Here is an 18,634-nt window from a genome sequence, read left to right as displayed (position 1 = left end):
CACTACTGGCAGAATGGCTATCATCAAAAAGACCATAAATAACAAAAGTTGGTGAGGATGTGGAGTAAAGGGAACCCTTGTACACTGTTGGTGGGAATGTTAACTGGTGCTGCCACTGTGGAAAACAGTATGGAGGTTCCTCAAAAAACTAAAAATAGAACTACCATATGATCCAACAATTCCACTCCTAGATATACAGCCAAAGAAAACAAAAACACTAGTTCAAAAAGATACAAGCACCCTAACGTTCATAGCAGCATTATTTACAATTGCCAAGATATGGAAGCAACCTAAGTGTCCACCAACAGATAAACAGATAAAGAAGATGTGGTATATACGTATACAATGGAATATTACTCAGCTATTAAAAAGAATGAAATTTTGCCATCTGCAACAAAACTGATGAACCTCAAGAGTATTATGCTTAGTAAAATAAATCAGACAGAGAAAGACAAATACTGTATGTAATCACTTACATGTAGAATCTAAAAATTAAATGAGTGAATATAACAGAAAAAAAACCACACTCACAAATATTGAGAACAAACCAGTGGTTACCAGCGGGGAGAGGGAAGGGGAGGGAAAATATAGAGGTGGGAGATTAAGAGGTACAAATTAATAAGTATAAAATAAATAGGCTACAAGGATATGTTGCACAGCATACGGGAGAAAGCCAATATATATATATTTTTTTACATCTTTATTGGAGTATAATTGCTTTACAATGGTGTGTTAGTTTCTGCTTTATAACAAAGTGAATCAGTTATACATATACATATGTTCCCATATCTCTTCCCTCTTGAGTCTCCCTCCCTTCCACCCTCCCTATCCCACCCCTCTAGGTGGTCACAAAGCACCAAGCTGATCTCCCTGTGCTACGTGGCTACTTCCCACTAGCTATCTATTTTACGTTTGGTAGTGTATATATGTCCATGCCACTCTCTCACTTTGTCACAGCTTACCCTTCCCCCTCCCCAAATCTTCAACTCCATTCTCTAGTAGGTCTGTGTCTTTATTCCCATCTGACCTCTAGGTTCTTCATAACATTTTTTTTCTTAAATTCTATATATATATGTGTTAGCATACGGTATTTGTCTTTCTGTTTCTGATTTACTTCACTCTGTATGACAGACTCTAGGCCCATCCACCTCATTACAAATAGCTCAATTTCATTTCTTTTTATGGCTGAGTAATATTCCATTGTATACATATGCCACATCTTCTTTATCCATTCATCTGATGGTGGACACTTAGGTTGTTTCCATCTCCAGGCTATTGTAAATAGAGCTGCAATGAACATTTTGGTACATGACTCTTTTTGAATTATGGTTTTCTCAGGGTATATGCCCAGTAGTGGGATTGCTGGGTCATATGGTAGTTCTATTTGTAGATTTTTAAGGAACCTCCATACTGTTCTCCATAGTGGCTGAACCAATTCACATTCCCACCAGCAGTGCAAGAGTGTTCCCTTTTCTCCACATCCTCTCCAGCATTTATTGTTTCTAGATTTTTTGATGATGGCCATTCTGACTGGTGTGAGATGATATCTCATTGTAGTTTTGATTTGCATTTCTCTAATGATTAATGATGTTGAGCATTCTTTCATGCGTTTGTTGGCAGTCTGTATATCTTCTTTGGAGAAATGTCTATTTATGTCTTCTGCCCATATATGGATTGGGTTGTTTGTTTTTTTGTTATAGAGCTACATGAGCTGCTTATAAAATTTGGAGATTAATCCTTTGTCAGTTGCTTCATTTGCAAATATTTTCTCCCATTCTAAGGGTTGTCTTTTGGTCTTGTCTATGGTTTCCTTTGCTGTGCAAAAGCTTTGGAGTTTCATTAGGTCCCATTTGTTTATTTTTGTTTTTATTTCCATTTCTCTAGGAGGTGGGTCAAAAAGGATCTTGCTGTGACTTATGTCATAGAGTGTTCTGCCTATGTTTTCCTCTAAGGGTTTGATAGTTTCTGGCCTTACATTTAGGTCGTTAATCCATTTTGAGCTTATTTTTGTGTATGGTGTTAGGGAGTGATCTAATTTCATACTTTTACATGTACCTGCCCAGTTTTCCCAGCACCACTTATTGAACAGGCTGTCCTTTCTCCACTGTACATTCCTGCCTTCTTTATCAAAGATAACGTGACCATATGTGCGTGGGTTTATCTCTGGGCCTCCTAACCTGTTCCATTGATCTGTATTTCTGTTTTCGTGACACTACCATACTGTCTTGATTACTTTAGCTTTGTAGTATAGTCTGAAGTCAGGGAGCCTGATTACCCCATCTCCGTTTTTCATTCTCATGATTGCTTTGACTATTCAGGGTCTTTTGTGTTTCCATACAAACTGTGAAATTTCTTGCTCTAGTTCTGTGAAAAATGCCAGTGGTAGTTTGACAGGGATTACATTGAATCTGTAGATTCCTTTAGGTAGTAGAGTCATTTTCACAATGTTGATTCTTCCAATCCAAAAACATGGTATATCTCTCCATCTATTTGTATCACCTTTAATTTCTTTCATCAGTGTCTTATAATTTTCTGCATACAGGTCTTTTGTCTCCTTAGGTAGGTTTATTCCTAGGTATTTTATTCTTTTCATTGCAGTGGTAAATGGGAGTGTTTCCTTAATTTCTCCTTCAGATTTTTCATCATCAGTGTATAGGAATGTGAGAGATTTCTGTGCATTTATTTTGTTTCCTGCTGCTTTACCAAATTCAATGATTAGCTCTAGCAGTTTTCTGGTAGCATCTTTAGGATTCTCTATGCATCATGTCATCTGCAAACAGTGACAGTTTTACTTCTTCTTTTCCAATTTGGATTCCTTTTATTTCTTTATCTTCTCTGATTGATGTGGCTAAAACTTCCAAAACTATGTTGAATAATAGTGGTGAGTGTGGGCACCTTTGTCTTGTTCCTGATCTTAGAAGAAATGGTTTCAGTTTTTCACCATTGAGAACGATGATGTGGGTTTGTCATATATGGCCTTTATTATGTTGAGGTAAGTTCTCTCTATGCCTACTTTCTCGAGAGTTTTTATCATAAATGGGTGTTGAATTTTGTCAACAGCATTTTCTGCAACAATTGTGATGATCATATGGTTTTTCTCCTTCAATTTGTTAATATGGTTTATCACACTGATTAATTTGAGTATATTGAAGTATCCTTGCATTCCTGGGATAAATCCCACTTGATCATGATGTATGATCCTTGTAATGTGCTGTTGAATTCTGTTTGCTAGTGTTTTACTGAGGATTTTTGCATCTATGTTCATCAGTAATATTGGTCTGTAGATTTCTTTCTTTGTGACATCCTTATCTGGTTTTGGTATCAGGGTGATGGTGGCCTCGTATAATGAGTTTGGGAGTGTTCCTCCCTCTGCTATATTTTGGAAGAGTTTGAGAAGGATAGGTGTTAGTCTTCTCTAAATGTTGGATAGAATTTGCCTGTGAACCCATCTGGTCCTGGGCTTTTGTCTGTTGGAAGATTTTTAATGACAGTTTCAATTTCAGTGCTTGTGACTGGTCTGTTCATATTTTCTATTTCTTCCAGATTCAGTCTTGGCAGGTTGTACATTTCTAATAATTTGTCCATTTCTTCCAGATTGTCCATTTTATTGGCATAGAGTTGCTTGTAGTAATCTCTCACGATCTTTTGTATTTCTGCAGTCTCATTGTTACTTCTCCTTTTTCATTTCTAATTCTATTGATTTGAGTCTTCTCCCTTTTTTTCTTGATAAGTCTGGCTAATGGTTTATCAACTTTGTTTATCTTCTCAAAGAACCAGTTTTTAGTTTTATTGATCTTTGCTATCATTTCCTTCATTTCTTTTTCATTTATTTCTGATCTGATTTTTATGATTTCTTTCATTCTGCTAACTTTGGGGGTTTTGTCTTCTTTCTTAAATTGCTTTAGGTGCAAGGTTAGGTTGTTTATTCGAGATGTTTCCTCTTTCTTAAGGTAGGATTGTATTGCTATGGAATTCCCTCTTAGAACTGCTTTTGCTGCACCCCATAGGTTTCGGTTTGTCGTGTCTCCATTGTCATTTGTTTCTAGGCATTTTTTGATTTCCTCTTTGATTTCTTCAGTGATCACTTCATTATTAAGTAGTGTATTGTTCAGCCTCCAGGTGTTTGTATTTTTTACAGATCTTTTCCTGTAATTGATATCTAGTCTCATAGCGTTGTGGTCGGAAAAGATACTTGATACAATTTCAATTTTCTTAAATTTAGCAAGGCTTGATTTGTGACCCAAAATATGATCTATCCTGGAGAATGTTCCGAGAGCACTTGAGAAAAATATGTATTCTGTTGTTTTTGGATGGAATGTCCTATAAATATCAATTAAGTCCATCTTGTTTAATGTATCATTTAAAGCTTGTGTTTCCTTATTTATTTTCATTTTGGATGATCTGGCCATTGGTGATAGTGGGGTGTTAAAGTCCCCTACTATGAATGTGTTACTGTCGATTTCTCCTTTTATGGCTGTTAGTATTTGCCTTATGTATTCAGGTGCTCCTATGTTGGGCGCATAAATATTTACAATTGTTGTATCTTCTTCTTGGATTGATCCCTTGATCATTATGTAGTGTCCTTGTCTCTTGTAATAGTCTTTATTTTAAAGTCTATTTTGTCTGATATAAGAATTGCTACTCCAGCTTTCTTCTGGTTTCCATTTGCATGGAATATCTTTTTCCGCCCCCTTACTTTCAGTCTGTATGTGTCTCTAGGTCTGAAGTGGGTCTCCTGTAGACAGCATATAAATGGGTCTTGTTTTTGTATCCATTCAGCCAATCTGTGTCTTTTGATGGGAGCATTTAGTCCATTTACATTTAAGGTAATTATCGATATGTATATTCCTCTTCCCATTTTCTTAATTGTTTTGGGTTCGTCATTGTAGGTGTTTTCCTTCTCTTGTGTTTCTTGCCTAGGGAAGTTCCTTTCGCATTTGTTTTAAAGCTGGTTTGGTGGTGCTGAACTCTCTCAGCTTTTGCTTGTCTGTAAAGGTTTTAATTTCTCCATCAAATCTGAATGAGATCCTTGCTGGGTACTTGGTTGCAGGTTTTTGTCCTTCATCACTTTAAATATGTCCTGCCAGTCCCTTCTGGCTTGCAGAGTTTCTGCTGAAAGATCAGCTGTTAACCTTATGGGGATTCCCTTGTGTGTTATTTGTTGTTTTTCCCTTGCTGCTTTTAATATGTTTTCTTTGTATTTAATTTTTGACAGTTTGATTAATATGTGTTTTGGCGTATTTCTCCTTGGCTCTATCCTGTATGGGAGTCTCTGTGCTTCCTCGACTTGATTAACTATTTCCTTTCCCATATTAGGGAAGTTTTCAACTATAATCTCTTCAAATATTTTCTCAGTCCCTTTCTTTTTCTCTTCTTCTTCTGGAACCCCTATAATTCGAATGTTGGTGCGTTTAATGTTGTCCCAGAGGTCTCTGAGACTGTCCTCAGTTCTTTTCATTCTTTTTTCTGCTCTACAGTAGTTATTTCCACTATTTTATCTTCCAGGTCACTTATCCGTTCTTCTGCCTCAGTGATTCTGCTATTGATCCCATCTAGAGTATTTTTAATTTCATTTATTTTGTTGTTCATCATTGCTTGTTTCATCTTTAGTTCTTCCAGGTCCTTGTTAAATGTTTCTTGCATTTTCTCTCTTCTATTTCCAAGATTTTGGATCATCTTTACTATTATTATTCTGAATGCTTTTTCAGATAAACTGCCTATTTCCTCTTCATTTGTTAGGTCTGGTGGGTTTTTATCTTGCTCCTTCATCTGCTGTGTGTTTTTCTGTCTTCTCATTTTTCTTATCTTACTGTGTTTGGGGGTCTCCTTTTTGTAGTCTCCAGGTTTGTAGTTCCTGTTGTTTTTGGTGTCTGTCCCCAGTGGCTAAAGTTGGTTCAGTGGGTTGTGTAGGCTTCCTGGTGGAGGGGACTAGTGCCTGTGTTCTGGTGGATGAGGCTGGATCTTGTCTTTCTGGGGGGCAGGTCCACGTCTGGTGGTGTGTTTTGGGGTGTCTGTGGACTTATTATGATTTTTTAGGCAGCCTCTCTGCTAATGGGTGGGGTTGTGTTCGTGTCTTGCTAGTTGTTTGGCATAGGGTGTCCAGCACTGTAGCTTGCTGGTCGTTGAGTGAAGCTGGGTGCTGGTGTTGAGATGAAGATCTCTGGGAGATTTTCGCCATTTGGTATTATGTGGAGCTGGCAGTGGCACTGGTCTCTTGTGGACCAGTGTCCTGAAGTTGGCTCTCCCACCTCAGAGGCAAAGCTGCTGGCTGCAGCACCAAGAGCCTTTCATCCACACGGCTCAGAATAAAAGGGAGAAAAAGTAGAAAGAAAGAAAGAAAAGAAAGAAAGAAAGAAAGAAAGAGGAAGGAAGAAGGGAGAGAGGGAGGTAGTGAGGGAGGGAGGAAGGAAGGAAGGAAGGAAAGAAAGAAAAAGAAAAGATAAAATAAAATAAAGTAAGACAAAATAAAATAGAGATATTAAAATAAAAAATAATTATTACGAAAAAAAATTTTTAAGGAAAAAAATAAAATAAAAAACGGACGGATAGAACCCTAGGACAAATGGTGGAAGCAAAGCTATACAGAAAAAATCTCACACAGAAGCATACACATACACATTCACAAAAAGAGGAAAAAGGGAAAAAATAATAAATCTTGCTCTCAAAATCCACCTCCTCAAATTGGGATGATTCGTTGTCTATTCATGTATTCCACAGATTCAGGGTACATCAAGTTTATTGTGGAGCTTTAATCCGCTGCTTCTGAGGCTGCTGCGAGAGATTTCCCTTTCTCTTCTTTGTTCACACAGCTCCTTGGGGTCAGCTTTGGATTTGGCCCCGCCTCTGCGTGTAGGTCGCCGGAGGGCGTCTTTTCTTCGCTCAGACAGGACGGGGTTAAAGGAGCAGCTGCTTCGGGGGCTCTGGCTCACTCAGGCCGGGGGGAGGGAGGGGTACGGAGTGCAGGGCGAGTTTGCGGCAGCAGAGGCCAGCAGGACGTTGCACCAGCCTGAGGCGCGCCATCCGTTCTCCCGGGGAAGTTGTCCCTGTATCACGGGACCCTGGCAGTGGCACGCTGCACAGGCTCCCCGGAAGGGAGGTGTGGATAGTGACCTGTGCTCGCACACAGGCTTCTTGGTGGCGGCAGCAGCAGCCTTAGCGTCTCATGCCCGTCTCTGGGGTCCGCGCTCTTAGCCGCGGCTCACGCCTGTCTCTGGAGCTCCTTTAAGCAGCGCTCTTAATCCCCTCTCCTCGCGCACCAGGAAACAAAGAGGGAAGAAAAAGTCTCTTGCCTCTTCGGCAGGTCCAGACTTTTCCCCGGACTCCCTCCCGGCTAGCCGTGGTGCACTAACCCCCTGCAGGCTGCGTTCAAGCCGCCAACCCCAGTCGTCTCCCTGCGCTCCGACTGAAGCCCGAGCCTCAGCTCCCAGCCCCGCCCGTCCCAGCGGGTGAGCAGACAAGCCTCTCGGGCTGGTGAATGCCGGTCGGCACCGATCCTCGGTGCGGGAATCTCTCCGCTTTGCCCTCCGCACCCCTGTTGCTGTGCTCTCCTCTGTGGCTCCGAAGCTTTTCCCCTCTGCCACCCGCAGTCTCCGCCCACGAAAGGACTTCCTAGTGTGTGGAAACCTTTTCTCCTTCACAGCTCCCTCCCACTGGTGTAAGTCCCGTCCCTAACCTTTTGTCTCTGTTTATTCTTTTTTTCTTTTGCCCTACCCAGGTACGTGGGGACTTCTTGCCTTTTGGGAGGTCTGAGGTCTTCTGCCAGCGTTCAGTAGGTGTTCTGTAGGAGTTGTTCCACTGTAGATGTATTTCTGGTGTATCTGTGGGGAGGAAGGTGATCTCCGCGTCTTACTTTTCCGCCATCTTCCCCGGTGATCTCCACCAATATTTTATTATAACTTTAAATGGGGTATAGTCTAGAAAAATACTGAATCACTAGGTTGTATACCTGAAACTAATTTAATATCATAAATCAACCATACTTCAACAAAAAAGAAAAAGGACATCTGAGGATTCTGAGATTCCAGGAGTGGACAGGGAAAAACAATCCATAGGAAGCTCAGACTAGGTGTGAAAAATGTACGTCCATTTACTTAATTCCCTTCTGTCCACTAAACCTTCATTCCGATCATGCTAAATCCCTATATGCTAACTTCTCTTAGGACTAGGTATGCAATAGAATTCAAATTCCCAGAGTGAGAATGAAACCTTAAAAAGTTGTAATAGAACAAAAAGCAAGCAGTAATGTCAAGAACCTTGTTAGAAAGGAACCTTACCGTTCACTCTCCAGAGAAAGGATTCATTAGTAAATCCTCAAAATGTACAGGGTTCAATTCACTACAAAATGTTAAAGCCCCCAAATAAATCGATGAATATGACATGGTTAGTGCTCTCAAGTAGCATACAGATATTTATTAAGTGCTTACTATGTACTAGGCACTGTTCTAAATGCTTTCATGTATTCGGCATTTAACCTTCATTATAATATTATGATGTAGGTATTCCTATTATCCCTTTTCTACAAATGAGGAAATACGTATTAACCCAGAGAATATTTAACCCAGACAGGTTAAATAATTTGCCCTCAATTACAAAACTAGAAATTTTGACAGTCTTGCTTCAGAGCACATGCTCTTAGTCATTGTGACATATATTTAGGAAAAGAAAATTAAAGAAGCCTACATACACTGACCATATTTTGTGTATTTTCTAAGACTGTTCTGACTTCAAATATTCTGTACTGTTGTCAGATTACTTGCTCCCATTTTGGCTGGGGAAAAAAATTATTTGCAGGAGGAATGTACATAACAAATTTATATATCTGATATTTAGACTCAACAAAACACCATCACATGATACATTTAGCTGTGCTTCAGTCGTTGTTCATTACTACATCATTTAGCTGTATATTAGTAGTGTCTGTGAACAACACATGGCTGTAAAAAGAGCCATTTCACTGCATAGAAATAGTCAAAATTATTCACAGTGATTTTGAGGAAATCTTAAGTCCTACAATATCACTAAGAAATTTGAAAGTTGGTCACTTCTAGTGAAAACAAACTACCAGTCTCCGAACCATAAAATCACTAATATTATAAATTGCTTTGGATTTTACTACCATTGTAATTATCAAGACTAGTACAGAAACTGCTTTAATAAAGTCATGTTCAACTTTTACAACTGGTATATACTTAGAGAAAAAGAGTACGAATATCACTTTCATAAATACTTTAAGATGCTGCCTATCAAGGTCTCAACTGCAAATAATAGCCATTAGATTTTAAGGAAATCTTCATAGGAAAAATAACTTTAAAATGATGTTACTGCTAATACTTCAATAAGTATAAAAATGACAGTGTGAAAATACAATTTTTCCTTTCTTTGCGGTCATATATGATTTGATTTCAGATCGACTTTATAGTTGTGCCTAATTTCAATCTTTTTCCTGACAATTTTTCCCATTAATGCTGCTTTACTTTTGATCACATGCCCCATAAATTTATATTCCAGAAAGGCAGCTTATTTAGCAGAAAACTCCAAGGTTTTTGTACTTGTCAAGAAGTTAACCTCCTAAGGAAAAACCAAAAACACACACACAATTCACTTGCTTTTAGGCTAAAGGCAGTCAATTGTTTCAAAATGCAATAGTACTTTCAGGTCTAGACCTGCAGTAAGTCCATCAGAAAAGTACTTGGAAAAGCATGATCTGTCAAAGAAAAGCCACAGAAATCTGCTTAGCTTGTTGAAAAATGAGTACATACTCAAAATAACTCTAAATAATATCTCATTACCTGAACAGTTTGCTGGTTAAAAACTATTGAAAAGTTGAAGGTAATTTGAACATTCATAGAAACAACAAATCAGTAGCATACACACCATTGCTTTCTGACAAGGACAATTATTTTTGTCATCTTTTCATATATCTGTATATATCTGCAAAATAGAGGATACATCTAGAAAAAAGAGGGTTACTATGCCTCTGGAATTATGTTTCTAAGATTAGAACATATTTTCTGAAAACCATCTAGTGGGATGGGTTACCAAAGGAAAGTATGGAACATATTTTCCTAGAAGTCTTTAACTAAAGTAATGATGGTTGCCAATGGCTATTAAGGGTGCTGTGACAGGTTTTCTGGCCTTCATAACCCTGGCAACTGGTGTGCAATGGATGATCTACTCTCAATGCCTGTCAGTCGCTTACTGGCAATGCCTTTGCCAGTAACCAAAATGGCCATGCCTGTACAACTTTGATCCTTCAAAGTCACTGAAGGTTTCAGAAAGAAAGAAAGAAAATCTTTCCAGTCCATTCTTTTCTGATGGCAGCTTTTCTCTGTCACAGAATTTCACAAAGGGCCTTCAAATATGTGCACATTTATAAAAAGGCAGAAAAAAAGATTTTTGCTTACTGAGATAGGACCATCTTCCCTCTAGGGAGTGGCTTAACTTACTCTTCCCTGAAATCAGAAATAGGCTTTAGGACTTCCCTGGTGGTGCAGTGGTTAAGAATCTGCCTGCCAATGCAGGGGACACGGGTTCAATCCCTGGTCCGGGAAGATCCCACATGCCACGGAGCAACTAAGCCCGTGCACCACATCTACTGAGCCTGTGCTCTAGAGCCCGCAATCGCAACTACTGAAGCCCATGCGCCTAGGGCCTGTGCTCCACAACAAAAGAAGCCACTGCAATGAGAAGCCCATGCACCACAACGAAGAGTAGCCCCTGCTCGCCACAACTAGAGAAAGCCCATGTGCAGCAACAAAGACCCAACACAGCCAAAAAAATAAATTAAAAAATTAAAATAAAAAAAAAGAAAGAGACTTTAAAATGCTAGGAATCTCATAGCATTTTGGAACTGTAAAGAACCTTAGAAATTTTGCAGGTAAAGAAAAGTGCTAAAAGGTAAAGATCTAACGCCAAAGAGCTAGTTAATAGTTCAATATACAACCTAGATTTTCAGACTCTTGACCCAATGTTCTTTTAGGACACGGCTTCTCCTAATCTATCAATCTTTGTTAAAAATGTCTACAAACATCAGTAGAAATATGCACTAGTTAACAACTTATAGAAATGTGTTTCCTATCTACTTCAAATCTATATTCAGTAAATGATCAACTAAGACTGCCACAGCAATTTATATACTTTTCAGATAGTTTAAAATATATAGCTACTAATTGATAGAAAGATATGAAAAGTGTTTTGATTCCCAATTATGATTCTACTGCAAAAATATCACTTACTGATCACCTACTTTTGGGTACTATGCTACGTGCTGAGGATATAAGAATGAACACAAACATGGTCTCCTCCTGTTAAAAAATTTATGCTTAAAATTATCTTCATAATATTGCTTTAAATCTCTACAGTACTTTATAAGATGTATCTCTCCACTGACTCTTACTAACTCTTGGTGAGTATGGCAAGAGAGTTATGATCAGAACAGAATGATTCTATCCTAATGTAGCTTTTTTCACATCACAACACTGACTTATTTGGCTTCCACTACACAAATATTTAAAATCTGAAGTGTAGCAGATAAGTATGGCCTGTAAAAATTCTTACTTTTTTTTTTCTTTTTAAATCCCACACTTATTTCAAATGGCAATGCTGGCCCTGACACAGAGACTCCTTTGTAACAATTCCAATTATATACTAAAAGTTACTAAAACTTAACCTCTTATAAATGAGTGCAATTTAGATAAACTGTCAAGCTAACTAGCAAAATGATACAGAAGAAATGAGTGTTTAATTGTCAGACCAAATATGAAATATGTTATTCTTGTACTAGGTATAAATTTAAAATAATGATTAATATGTACACATTTTCCCATGAATAATTTTATGCAATTTGGATCATTTAAATTATGTCATTAATTATATGAATTATTAGCAAGCAACATATTATAATTCCTATTGTATCATTGCAGAAAGAGAGGCAAAGATGTGATACAGTCTGCCTCCTCTCCCCCTTACACAAATACAAAGTAGCAGTTTGGGATTGGAATTTAGTTTTTCAGCCATCCAGACCACAGCACCATAATCCATACTAAAAACAGTTTCACTGTAAGAAATACTAAACTTGAAGAAAAAACTCTAAACCACCACTTTTACTATAAATTTATAAACTTTTTGTTGAAGCATTTTAACTTTAAACTCCCCAAACTGTATAGTTGAGGAGAGGGAGAGAGAACATCTAAAAATTCCTTAACCAGCATCAACTGATTCATGTTAATAAAGGATTAAATGTGAATAATATAAATGTCTATAAAACGTTATCAGTATATCTAAGGTTGAATAACCTTTCTGAATGATGGAAATCTCCAGCCTTTAAATCGAATCCTCAGACTCCACTGTGTGTTCCCTCATGCTTCTTTTTTTACACCCTTAAGACTTCAGTTTCTCCTACCCGCTATTTTTAATTTTTATTACAGTACTTTCTCTAAAAAGATAATAAAGTTCACTTTAAACATAAACTTAAGGGAGAACTCAGACAAGTCAATTTGCTTTATACAAAAATAAGACTTGTATCCAGAAACTTCAGCAGAGATACTATTACATTGTATGTAAGGTAACCCTATTACCAAATAAATGAAGGTTAAAATAACCATATAAAATTAAGATACATGGCTCCCAAATAGAGAAAGATATCAATAACTTCAGTCTGCTGATATCTGTAACCACTTCTGATATTGAGAACAATATTCTGAAATTGGTCCTGACCAGAGGTATACTCCCTGTATCTCCTAGAAATTACTAAATAAATGTTCCTGAATTTTAAGGTCTGGCAAACAGAGGTTTCACCAAAATCTCTGGGTCTTCTTTTGTAAATCATCCTTAGTTTTAATCTGTCCATTCTTTTGGAATGGTCAAATCTGATTTTACTTATCTTTGGAGATGGCATAAGGTCATCAGTTTAGATTCTTCCTTCCTCCATATTATGTATTATGGATGTATAGATAGCTTGACACTTGCTATCCTGTCATGGTTCAAACTTCTAGGTATAATTCTTTCCCAAGCAGGTTGACTAACACCTGGATGTTTTGACAGTGGAATAAGGTTCTAAGAAAATGAAACTAAAAGCCACGTGGTTTTTGGTCCCTAGTCATATCTGTAGAGCTAGCAGTCAGCAAAGTGGAAAACAGGATTTATTACATAAACTGTCTTTTTTCTTATCTCAGATAAGTCCAATCATGAGATCTAACACCTTTTAAGGGGAAAGGAAATGAACATGTTTTAAACATCTGATCCAGGACAAAAACTTTCTTGGATCTATATTATCTCATTTAATTCAACAACAACAACAACAAGTCTGTTGAGTAGTAATTACTCCCATTATACACATTAGGAAATCTGTCCAAAGTAATCCTGCCAGTAAGTATAGAAGCCAGGTTTTGATCCAAGCAGGTTCAGATTTTCCAAAGTCAATATTTTTAGTACTCATAGGATTTTAAGGCAAGATCACTGAGTACCATGTAGAACATTCAGTACAATTCCTCTATGTTACAGATGAGGAAACTGAGGCCCCAAAAGATTGAGACTTGCCCAAGGTCACACACTTGTGGTGAGGCTGGGATTTGAATTCATATCTCCTGATTTCCAGCACAGTTCTGTGTATAATTATTTGTGTGTGTGTGTGTGTGTTTGAGGTTGAGTATCACTCTTGATATAATTTATATGTAATTTAGAACATCTCAACTGTCTCCAAATAAAATTCATATGTGTGGCAGGTGCAGGGATGTACATATTTAGTGACCAAAAATAATAAATGTGTTTGGCAAGAATAAAAGCTTAATTGGCATTTATAAATTATTACATGTTGTAAAGAAGTCTGTTGTCAATATATTTATTTATTCAGTGAATAACTGCCTATTATGTACTGGCTACTGTGCTTGGCAATGAGAATACAACTGTATATAAGATAGAGACCCTATCCTTCTCATGATTTACATCTTGGTGGAGGATACCAACAAATAAATTGGTAATTACCAGTGCAGTGAGTCAATGCTATGACAGAGGAGTACAAGATATTATGGGAACAGGAAGCAAGGGCACCTAACCCAGACTAGACTTTTCAAAGGAGTTGATATGAAAGAAGAGTAGGAGTCAGCCAGTTAAGGAAAGGGTATGAAATATGCAAATGTTTCAGGAAAAGCAAACAGCATTTGCACATGAAGCAGGAAAAGGCCAAGTGAGCTGTAGGAGGAGGAGGAAGAGATGAACCTAGAGAGAGAAGCAAGAAACAAATCATATAGGTCTTCGAAAGCAAGGGCTTTACAATCGTGTCTATTAGAATTACCTGGGGAACCTAAAAACAAATAAACAGATGTCTGGGGTCCCTTTCAGACCAATTAAATCAGAAACTCTAGGAATGAGACCCCGGCACTGATATTTTTAAAAAGCTAACTAGATGATTCTAATATGTGGCCAGGATCAAAAACCACTGTTTAAGCTATATGGGGAATTAAACATATACATTTATTACTGCAAATAAGGGAAAAGGTGATCTTAGTATCTCTGGGCCCTAGTTTCTTAACCTATTAAAAAGCAGGCTGGAGCAGGTTAGAGGTAGCATGATAAAATGAAAGAAGTCACAAAGCATTAGTTTTGTCAATGAGTTGTCACCTGACACCTGTCTGACCTTAGATTAAAATGTCATTTCTCAGAGACAGTAATACTGCCTTCTCTACAGGGCTGTTGTGTAGCTCAAGATAAATATATTTAATAAAATAGTTCAATAACTATGCTAATAAAATATAAACCATAGTTTTCCAAGATTTATGCTTCTAAAGTTGCACAATTTTAAAGATTATAAATATTTTCACCAGAGATAAAATCCTTTATGATGCTTAAGAAACACATTTCATTTAAAGAATCACCCCTACCTTGAAGTTCAAGATATTTAAATAATAGAGAACTGATCCTTTTAATACTATTTTAGTTTCTAAAGAGATCAAACGGGATTAAGTTAGCCCTTTGCAAATAAAGAGATCAACAGAGCAAAATGCCCTTTAAATGGTAATAGCTAATGTTAAAAATTCTTTATTCAGTAAAGGGCACTAATAAGGAAAGTTATACACAAAGTAAACTGTTTTAAGAAATGTATGATCTACCTTATCATATATGTATTTAATTTATAAATTTACTTTTTTTTTTAAGGGAATACTTATTTGGGATGGAGGGGATCTTCCCCTGACAGGAAGGAAGCTCTGCCTCAAGAAGGGCTGTTCCATCCAGAGCCAGGCAAAGCCACTGCTCTTTTATAGTCTCACTTTCACATATATCTTGCCCATGAGAATATACACTTTCACGTGGTAATTTTGGGGTTTAAGTACAGCATTTGTATTTAGTGTTATCTCTTTAATGCTCTACCCAATTTACTTAAAATTGAAAAAAAAAAACTTTAGACATATAAAAACACTGTTCTGCATTTATATGTGGTTCATTTTTAACTCTTCAACTGAAACTGATAGGAATGCCTTTCAAACTTTATATTCATAGTCAATGATAAACTATTAATATTCATTCACCTTCATTTCATGATGCTATTACTATTACGATGTGCTATCACTTCTTTCAATGACCTATTTTGTGATTTTAATAGGAAAGCACTCTATTTTACAATGATGAAAAACCCACAAGAAACTTTTGAAAAAAGTTATGGATGAAATTTAATTTTATCCAAAAACGTGAAATGAGAAAACTTAGAAAACAGAACAAAACACCAACACACACACACACACACACACACACACACACACACACAGGGCCCTCTTCAGATAATTTTGGCTGATGACACTGCAGAACAGTTAATCTGATAATTAAAATTTTCCAGGACATGTGATGTTTAGATAGAGATCTATGCTGTCAACCAGAATTCAATGCTTCAGTTAAAAAATGTTAAAACTTGAATACACAGACATATTAACAAATTCTTACACTGCAATTGCTTCTGGAGTCCATTAATAAAGACGTGTTCTGATTTATACAAATTAAATTAGCAACATGGTATCTTAAGTATTTTGCAGGTCTTTCCTTAACAACACGCAATCCAGCAAATAAACAAATTTTGTACGGTGCAATGTAAGCAAATACCCAGAGAACCCATCTTCTGAGCAGGAAAACATGCGATCAGTACTGCCCACAGTAGTTCAAATGTGGCCGCAGTTAACTACCGACGACCTGGGTTACCAGGAGTTCACCTACCCAAGTTTTCTAGGGGTTCTCCCAGGCCTCACAAACTACGATTCAAAACATCATCTCGCAAACCCATGTCCTGCATGTGCACAAAGGCGCAGTGCTGGAATGAGGAAGCTTCACCAAACAAAATCACAACTCTACTTCACTAAAGAATATGTAGGCTGTTTTTACAGAGCCCCCTCTTGTTGCGCTCCCCTTACCCTTTATATAACTACGTAAACAGCTCCCCAATTACTGACATCCAAGAAAAGAGCTTTCGATTCCTAAGTCTGGTAACTAGCCACCATCACCACTATTCCTTTTGCATCCTAAAATAAACCCCTCAAACCGCGATCAAAACACACTGGCCGAACGTCTGGTGTTGACACAGCCCAATCCTGGGCGCTACCCTACCTTTCCGAGCCACTTAGGAGCTATGAAGCAGGCACCACATAATAGAATTAGTAAAGGCACAAATCACGAGACAACGTCTCAGGTCTATGAATGAAAGATCCAATACGTTTGACTGTCTCGGTTAAGACGAAAACAACAACTTCGAGAGGAAGGGTGGGAGGGGAACAGCAGGGTGGGGGGAGGTTTTCCTTCCAAGCCCCAGCCGGGCGATTTAAACCCAGTATGAGGCAAACGCAGGGTCGCCGGGCTGGCGGGGCCGGAGTCCTCGGGCGTGACAGCCCCTCAGGAACAGCTCGCGGCTCGGCGCCGGAATCCCTCACGCCGCGGTGCTCGCGGGCCGGGTGGATGTGCAAGGGCGAGGGGGACCGAGCCACCGCGGCCGGGGCGGCGGCCCTGGGCGCACTTCCTCAGTCCTAGCCGCCCCATCCCCAAAAATGGGAGAGGAAGGAAACGAGGAGCGAGGCTGCGGCCAGAGGGAGAAAAGAGGGAGCGGCGAACCCTCGCCTCTGCATCTGGGTGAGGCCAGCAGCAGGCGGGGGAGAGGGAGCGGCGATCGCAGGCGAACTCCGATGCGGGCCGACGCTGAGAGAAACGACCGGCAGGCAGCCCCCGCCCAAGACGAGCACCCACCCGGCCCCATCCCGACCGCGCCCGCTCCCGGCCAGTCCGCGTTCTACTCACGCTTGGGGCTCCTCGAGGCTCCGCGGCTCTAACCGCATTGGGTCCCAGCCCCGCGGGCGGCGGCGGCGGCGGCGGCGGCGCCGAGGGAGAGGTAAGCGGGCGGCACAGCCCCCGCCTCCCGGCCCCTCTCCCCCGCCGCTCCGGAGCTGCCCGGCCGGGCCCGAGCCCTGCCTCGCCGGCGGCCCCAGCCCCAGCGGCCCGGCGGCAGCAGCCCGAGACCTCAGCGGCCGCAGCGGCGGCACCGGAACTGCCGCTTTCTCCTTCTCGTTGCCTCTCCTCGCTAGCCCCAGCCACACGCCCCCGCCCCCGTCTCCTTTCTCTGTCACCCCTGTTTTTTTCCTTTTGTTTCCAGAATAAACTTTATTGGTCTCTTTTTCCGCTCACATCGTGTAAACAAACAACGAACTCTTCCCCACCCCCTCGACTCCCCCCTCCTCGGGCAGAGGAGGGTAAGAGCTGAGGAGGGGCCGAGCCTACTATGCCCCGGAAGCAGATGAACAAATGAAGGGAAGTGAAACTGCGGAGACCAGGAGTGGGAAGTGGGTAAATCGGGTAACAGTGTGCCAGTGCGCTTGCGCTCTGGTGTTGTTCCTGAAGGTGGGGTGGCGTTATGGGTGCTTTTCTGGCGCGCTGGTATTTAATGCTGTTGTCTTTTGCAGTAGTGAGGCTGTTTCGTCATCCTGTGGCGGCGTATGTGTCGTACATCTGTTTCTACGAGCGAGAGATACAGAGAGGAGTATTGGGAGGAAGCGGGTCCATTCACTTTTACGCCCGTAGAGGAAATGAGATTTCCTCTAGTTTAGGGGCGAGGGAAGGGGATGTGGTGGCTAACCGCCTCTGTCAGTGGCTAACCAGAATTGGATATCAATACTAGAAACAAGGCCTTTTACAAAACGTTGCTACGCGTCCTTCTGCCAACGTAAGGTTAAGTTATAGCCCATCCGGAAAGAGGAATGCACTGCCACATCCCACCGCAATTCTTTGACTCACTCGGGGAGACCTTTTGCAGGGGAGACCTTTTGCAATGTCCTTTTTCCCCCCAGATTTGAGTCAGCTTGTAGGATTCATTTCTGACTATTCAGAATACGTGCTTTTTTCGCGTAGCGCCCACGGAGACTGCAGAAAAGCCATTTCGGTTGCAGATTAGATGCAAGGTGTTTTGGTACTGCGTACCATAGAAACCTCTCTTTGCTTGAGAGTAATAGGATCTGTTGCCTTTTGAGATCACAACTGATAAGGATGCGCTTTTCTGCGTGTTTCTCCCCCTAGTGGCCTTTCATTGTATTGAAAAGGCGTAGGAACGGTGATAGTAGAAATCTGTGATACAAGTCCTCAAACTAGGGCTCTCCCTTGAATTTTAAGGAGCAGA

The 18,634-nt window shown here is 39.8% G+C and overlaps 1 protein-coding gene across 1 annotated transcript in view; it reads right to left on the bottom strand.

Moving 5' to 3' along the window:
* Positions 1-17,683, bottom strand: part of PIK3CA (phosphatidylinositol-4,5-bisphosphate 3-kinase catalytic subunit alpha) — a 114,484-nt gene extending 96,801 nt beyond the window's left edge. Inside the window, exon 1 of the mRNA XM_079922961.1 lies at positions 17,266-17,683. The gene's annotated coding sequence lies outside the window, so the exon portion shown is untranslated. The remainder of the gene's footprint in view (positions 1-17,265) is intronic.
* Positions 17,684-18,634: the final 951 nt, after the last annotated feature.

This window comes from Stenella coeruleoalba (genome assembly GCF_951394435.1).
Source record: "Stenella coeruleoalba genome assembly, chromosome: 5".
Taxonomy (NCBI): Eukaryota; Metazoa; Chordata; class Mammalia; order Artiodactyla; family Delphinidae; genus Stenella; species Stenella coeruleoalba.
Note: the sequence above shows the minus strand (reverse complement) of the source record. Positions and strands in the feature narration are given on the sequence as shown.